This window comes from Tamandua tetradactyla, chromosome 2, assembly GCF_023851605.1.
Source record: "Tamandua tetradactyla isolate mTamTet1 chromosome 2, mTamTet1.pri, whole genome shotgun sequence".
NCBI classification, from domain to species: domain Eukaryota; kingdom Metazoa; phylum Chordata; class Mammalia; order Pilosa; family Myrmecophagidae; genus Tamandua; species Tamandua tetradactyla.
In genome coordinates this window covers 154157219-154164534 of record NC_135328.1, presented here as the reverse complement: position 1 = coordinate 154164534, position 7316 = coordinate 154157219, and the positions used below count along the sequence as shown (strand labels likewise).

At 46.0% G+C, this 7316-nt stretch overlaps 1 pseudogene; it reads left to right on the top strand.

Annotated features, from left to right (window-relative positions):
- Window positions 1-632: 632 nt before the first annotated feature.
- Window positions 633-2192, top strand: LOC143657654 (transcription factor p65 pseudogene; annotated as a pseudogene).
- The last annotated feature ends 5124 nt before the right edge of the window (window positions 2193-7316 follow it).

Genomic DNA, 7316 nt, shown 5'->3' with positions numbered 1-7316 from the left:
CACCCTGGGGAAAGCCACTGGAACCCAGAAGCCAGGAGAGAAGGCCAGCAAATGTTGCCCTGTGCCTTCCCATGTGACAGAGAAATTCAGATGAAAGCTAGCTGCCTTTCCTCTGAAGAACTATAAATTTTTAACTTAGTAAACCCCCTTATTAAAAGCCGATCCATCTCCGGTATACTGCATTCTGGCAGCTTTAGCAAACTAAAACAGTTAACTTACTAGTAAGGATAAGTCAAGCTATGAGGCTTGAAATCTCAGTGGCTTAATATTTAAACATTTTTTGGTTTCTCAATCCACCCAGCCCCCGCCATCACCTCCCTACCCCGACACCGACTCCTGCTCACCTAGCAGTTGCTGTAGGTGTAAGCGCTCTCCAGGGTCACACCTCTCCCTTCAAGCACTCAGGGCAGGAGCCAGACTGCTTTCATCCTCGGCCCAGCACACTGGCAGGGCAAAGGCCAAGACCTGACAGTGGGCTGGTACAGTAATAACGGGCCCCTTTTAGATTCAGACAGCTCACCACTCCCAGGGGCAGTGGAAGAGAGAACAGCCCGACCTGCCCACGCCCATGCTCCTTGTCCCACACCCCAAAAGGGATGCCACTGAAACAAAAGGGGTCAGGGGACTGCAGCATGAGTCCGCTACACCCCTCTTACTTGAGAACTAATACAAAACTGCAGCAGACTCCAACCAGGGGGGACCTGTTCCCCCTCATCTCCCTCTCAGCGCCAGCTCAGGCCTCTGGCCCCTACGTGGAGATCACGGAGCAGCCCAAGCCGCTGGGTGTGTGCTTCCACCGCAAGTGCCAGGGCCGCTCAGCGCGCGGTATCCCAGGCCTTTGGAGCACGGACCCCACCAAGACCCACACACCATCAAGACCAGTGGCTACTCAGGGCCAGGGACAGCTCGCATCTCCCTGGTTACCAAGGACCCTCCTCACCGGCCTCACCCCCACGAGCTTGGGGGGAAGGACTTGCCGGGATGGCTTCTATGGGGCGGAGCTCTGCCCAGACTGCTGCACCCACAGCTTCCAGAACCTTGGGGTCCAGTGTGTGAAGAAGCGGCACCTGGAGCAGGCCATCAGCCAGTGCATCCAGACCACTGATAACGCCTTCCAAATGTCCATGGAAGAGCAGCCAGGGGACTACAACCTGAATGCTGTGCGGCTCTGCTTCCAGCGGCAGTACGAGAGCCAGCCCTCAGGCCCCTCGGCCCGCCGCCCGTCCTCTCTCATCCCACCCTTGACAACTGTGCCCCCAACACTGCAGAGCTCAAGATCTGCCGAGTGAACAGAAACTCCGGGAGCTGCCTGGGTGGGGGGTGGGGGATGGGGGATGAGATCTTCCTTCTATGTGGCAAAGTGCAGAAAGAGGACATCCAGGTGTGTTTCACGGGACCAGGCTCCTTTTCCCAAGCTGAGGTGCGCCAACAAGTGGCCACTATGTTCTGGACACCTCCCTATGCTGACCCCAGCCTGCAGACTCCGTGCAGTCTCCCGATCTGGGAGCTCAGTGTGACCATGGAATTCCAGTACTTGCCAGACAGATGATCGTCACGGGATTGAGGGGAAATGCAAGAGGACACACAAAACCTTTAAGAGCATCATGAAAAAGAGACCTTTCAATGGCCTCACTGACCCGCCTCCACCCTGGTGCATTACTGTTCCTTTCCACAACTCAACCTCCACCCCCAAGCCAGCTCCCCAGCCCTATCCCTTTACACCACCCCTCAGCACCAGTAACACTGAAGAATTTTCCCGAAGTCCTGCCCCCGGTCCGGGTCTCTGCCCCAGGCCCCAGTGCTGCTCCCACCTGCCCCCAAGACCACCCAGGCTAGGGAAGAGACATGACAGAGGGCCTACTACAGCTGCAGTTTGATACTGATGAAGACCTGGGGGTCCTACTCTGCAGTACACAACTAGCTGTGTTCATGGACCTGGCATAGTTGAACTCTGAGTTTCAGCACTTGCTGAACCAGGGTGTTTCCATGGCTCCACACACAGATCAGCCCATGCTGATGTGTACCCTGAGGCTATAACTTACTTGATGATGGGGTCTCAGAGGCCCCCTGACCCAGCTCCCACCACCATGGGAGCCTCGGGGCTCCCCAGCAGCCTGCTCTCAGGAGATGACGTCTTCTCCTCCATGATGGTCATGGACGTCTCAGCTCTTCTCAGTCAAATCAGCTCCTAGGCGGTGGGGGTGGTGACACCTGCCTTACCCAGAGCACTTGATTGAACCCCCACAGCATTTATGGATTCCAGGGGTACCCAACCTTCTTTAGGTGATGTCATCCTCAAAAGAGAAGTACAAATTTATTCATTTATTTGAAGTATCTGTATCTCTTTCTTTTTGGAGGTGCTTAAGCAGAAGCAGTAACGTCTCTGGAGAGGGGGTAGTTGGGAAGCTCAGACTCTTTCTTCCCTTACCCTGATGTCCAGGCCCTTTTCTCTGTAAGGAACTCTAGGGGCCCCCATCCATACCCTCCAGCTTCTAGTACTCTCCTAGAAAGATGGACAGTCTGGAGCTATGGCCTTAGGGGCCACTAAGCCTTACTATCAAGTGTCTTCCTCCATTATATGTCGAGTCAAAATAATGCTCCTCTCCTGGCCCCTCTGTGGCACTGGCATTGTCTTTGTGCCTAACACCAGCATTTGAGAGGTCCTGCCCTGCTGAGGTCCCTCCCAGCTCCTTTGTTGTTCAGCTGCTGCTGAAGGGAGCTGGTAGGACAGCACAGGCTCTCTCCAGGAGCCAAAGGAGGTTTGGTCTGAGATCTCCCTGTTCCTCCTTTCCTCAAGTGCCTTAATAGTAGGGCAGGTGGTTTGGAGAATGGTGGGAGTGCAGGCTGGTCGGTCTCCAGTCAAGAGGCATGGTTTTTACTGAAGAATCAAAGCAGTTGGACTCTTACTCTTTCCACTCTAAACTAATAAATGTATTGTGAAGCTGAAACAAAAAAAACTGCAGCAAAGCAGTTTCAGAGTCTTAAGCTCTATTCTGTATCTCATCAGAACCCAGGAGGTGATGGAAACTGTCTCATGACAGCCACAAGGACATGTGGGAGATGGCCCCACAGCAGCTCTACACAAGCCTTTTGTGTTCCAGAAGGATCACAAAGTGTCCAGCAAAACTTAGATTAGGTGCAGTTCTAGCCTTTTCCTCCAAAGTCTACATGGATATGTGCAAGATCTCCAGGGTGCCATGGCAGAGCTGTTTCCTACATGTGTGTCTCCACCATGTCCACCTGCACCAGAGGAAAGGAATCAAGCCTGCAAGTTATGCTTCAGCCCAGAAGTGATAACATGTGTTTTGGTTTGCTAAAGCTGTCGGAATGCAATACACCACAGATGAACAGCTTTTTTAAAAAAACGGGAATTTAATAAGTTGCAAGTGTACAGTTCTAAGGCTGTAAAAATGTCCAAACTAAGGCATCCAGAGAAACAGACCTTGACTCAAGAAAGGACTGATGATGTTCAGGGTTTCTCTGTTAGCTGGGAGGGCACATGGCTATGTATGCTAGCTTTCTCACCCAGCTTCTCATTTCAAAAAGCTTCCCCAGGGTGTTTTCCTTCTGTGTCTCCAAAGGCCTCTTGTCTGCCTCAGCTCTGAAGCATTTTCCAAAGTGATTCCCTCTTAAAGGACTCCAGTAGGAGACCCATCTTGAATGGGTTGAGATGCATCTCCATGGAAACCACCTAATGGAAGTGTCCTACCCACAACTGGGTGGGTCATAAGGATCCCATCTAGCAATATTGAATCAGAATTAAAGTACATGGTTTTTCTGGGGTACACAACAATTTCAAACCAGCACAACTAAATACAACCCTGCCTAACCACAGAAGGGAAATGTGGGGGAGCACAAGGATGTTTGGTGAACTGTGATAACTGGTTCTGCAGTAGTAGTTATGCCATTCAAGCTGCAGGGACCAGGACCCTCCCAGGGTATGTGCCTTGTTCACATCGTCTGAGGTGGCTGCATGCTAGCCAGCAGAAAGGAGAACAACCGTAAAGGCATACTCAATTATGTCAGCTCATATCCACTAGCCACATGGCCATGCTGCTGCAAGGTAGGTTGGGAAATGTAGTCCTCATTTTTGGTGTACATGCACCTGACTACAGGTTCTATTACTGCAGAAGGAAGGAAGGACAAATACCAGGGACAGCTGGCAGAATCAATCACAGGTGTCATGGATGTGTTGGGATCCTTTGTAAAATGTTCTGCAAGCAATCTGGTGCCAGTAAAAGTTAAATATTGAAGTTTGTAAATGATTTTTTTACAATTTACAATTCACATCTCTCTGTCTTTCATTTTGATGTGATTCTGAATGAAGACAGAAGAGTTGCAGCTGGCACATCTGGGTAAATGAGCCTAACTTTGGTGGGGCCACATGAGTCTCATCAGGCAAACATGTCACAGCAAGGGGGGGTGTGGGGCAGGAGGAGGAATGCAAAGAACCACTCTAATTAGGGAGATGGAAAGTCACATCATCCCAGGCACATGTTCAGAAACGAGAATTAGAAAGCTGTTTGTGCAACAAATACAAGCAAGTTGGTGTCATCAGCCTTTAAAGCACAAAGGGATGGGGTGGAAAGGCCTGTGTGAAATGCTCTTAAGGATCACGCAGCTCCCTTGACAGACCGGTCATCCTCACCAAGCAAACCCCAGATGACTACCAGTTCAGCTTCCCAAGGACCCAAAGTCGGAAGAGCTATGGAGTCACTGTCAATGAATGTTGTTGACTGTAAGTAAACCTGTTAGGTTTGCTGATCATGATATTGTGAGTTAGCTCCAAGAGAGTTCACTGATGCACTGAAGTTTTGAAAATTGCCATGCTGAATACAAGTCCCTAGAATGAGCTCTGCCTGTGCATGCAGGCTCCCCTCTAAGAAATTTCTGTTGTAGGTATGCCTCATGGCAGCCGAAGTAGTTAGCTTGATACTGTTCAACTCCATACCCTGAATAATCGTGTTCACACCAGAATAACTGCCAATGAAAAGGCGCAATTTGATTGCCCACACAACTATCCCTTTGGGAAAGGAAGTGTAACTGAATTCCCCAAGTGTTACAGAAATTTTTAGGGTATATAAGCATACAAATTCCCAAATATCTTTTCCCTAGCACTAAAATAATAAAAACATTTGAGTATTTCTGATTTAACATCTCTGATCTGAGAGTCCTTTTTTAGGGAGATTAAAAGGACAGATATCATGCCAACACAGAAGAATGGAAATAAAATAAACTTTATGGAAAAGCCAAATCAGAAATACATTGTAAATATAATAAAAGGTGCAATGCATCCTACCTATTGATTTTTTAAAAGTAATCTTCTCGTGTTCTGTGGAAATTATAGACATAGCCATTCTCAATGAATGTATAATTTGGATAGAAAAAAGCCCAGAGTTGGCAGAGTACTCATCTCTATCAGTTGGTCTTTGGTTGTTTTCTAAAACGAAATAGAGCTGAAACAATTTCAAAGCTCTGAGAAAGTGAGTTGCTTTGAAGAGATACAAAATAAAAATGAAACACCTGCAAAACCTACAGAGAAACATCTGTAGCATCATAAGCCTCCAGCTACACTGGCTGATATTTTGATTCCAGCATTCCAGTTCAATGTTTCCACTTTAGGAACATAAAAAGTCTTTCTTTTTCTCGTGTCAAAATATTCTTCATTGCTTAGAGCTAGCTACAACTCAAGTCTAATGGTCCAAGTGCAAAGACCACAAAGAGGTAAATAATGGCAAAGAACATCAAGCTTTTCTTTATATTATGTATTTTATTATTACTGGTTCTGTTATAAACTCAAACTTTTGACAGAGAGCAACTCAGTATCTATACAGACAACCCATCTAACCCCATCTCAAAGTCCTGTAATCTCTTTTTTTTTTTTTTTTTAACATGGGCAGGCACCGGGAATCGAACCCGGGTCCTCTGGCATGGCAGGTGAGCATTCTTACCTGCTGAGCCACTGTGGCCCGCCCAGTCCTGTAATCTCTTAATATGAACACCCTTCTCTTTCATGCCCTTAAGCTATTATGTTCCAAGAGGATGTGATGGATCTTATCTGATCACCTAGAGTGTCTCCAACCTTAACTTTTTGAAATGTTTCCTATTACTATCCAATAGAAACTTCCATAAGAACTACATCAAATAACCCCCTTTAAGATATCTGATTGTCCTCATCAAAGCTTCATACATACCATTCACCATTTAGTTCCTGCTTATCTTCAACAATAACAGCTACTAATATTGTCTCTTAGGGCTTTTTATTTGGTATTGGGGGTGGGAGGACAGGGGTTCAAGTATTGCTTGTTTAATCTCTATAGTCTCTTAATCTAGGGCAATCCCTTGCCTTTTTCTTTCTTTCATGACTTTGACGTTTTGAAGAGTTTTATAGAATGTCTCAAATTCTGGTTGTATCCGATTGTTCCTCATGATGTCATTTGACTTATTCCTCCATTCATTGATTTTCTGCAAGTTAAGTCTAGAGTGTTGTCATATATATAATTTCAAATTTTCTAGTAGCCACATTTAAAAAATTTTAAAACAGGTAAAATTAATTTAAATACTATATCTTATTTAACTCAATATATATTATCATTTCAACATTTAATCGATGTTTTAAAAACTATTAATGAGATATTTTACATTATATTTCTCATGAAAAATCTTAAAAACCTGGTGTATATTTTATATTTACAGCACATCTCAATTTGGAAAAGCTATATTTGAGTGCCCAATAAACACATATGGCTGGGAGCCACCATTTGGACAGTATAGGTCTAGATTAAATTACAGGTAAAATGCTTGGGCAAGAAGGCTTTCTAGGCAATGATATGTAATTCACTCTGCATCACAACTGACCACTACCAGTGGTATTAACTTTGTTCACTGTCAACACAGTGATGACAAAATCTTTTAACAAAGAAGTAACTTCCAACCCTCCACCCCCCCACCCTGTTTGCAATCAGTAAATAACCTTGGGGGTACTTTGGTAACATGCAAATGTTCTTTTGTAGCAGCTGGAAAATTTTTAATTTAGACTGGATATTAGATAGTTTAAGGGATTGTTTTGCTTTTTCTTAGGTGTGATAAAGGCATTTTAGCTAGGTAGAAGAATGTCCATTGTCGGGTGTGGATGAGACAGAGGTCACATGCTCGCTGTAGAGATATAGTAAAGCTGTCTCTGTGGGACTAGGCACCTGATGTCCTGAAAAGACTTAAGTGTTGCAAAGCTGCTTGAGTTTGGGGCAGAAGGAGGCCTTGGGAAACATATTTAACTTTTGAGCATCCAGGGACAGGGAAGCAGATGGTTCAGCCCA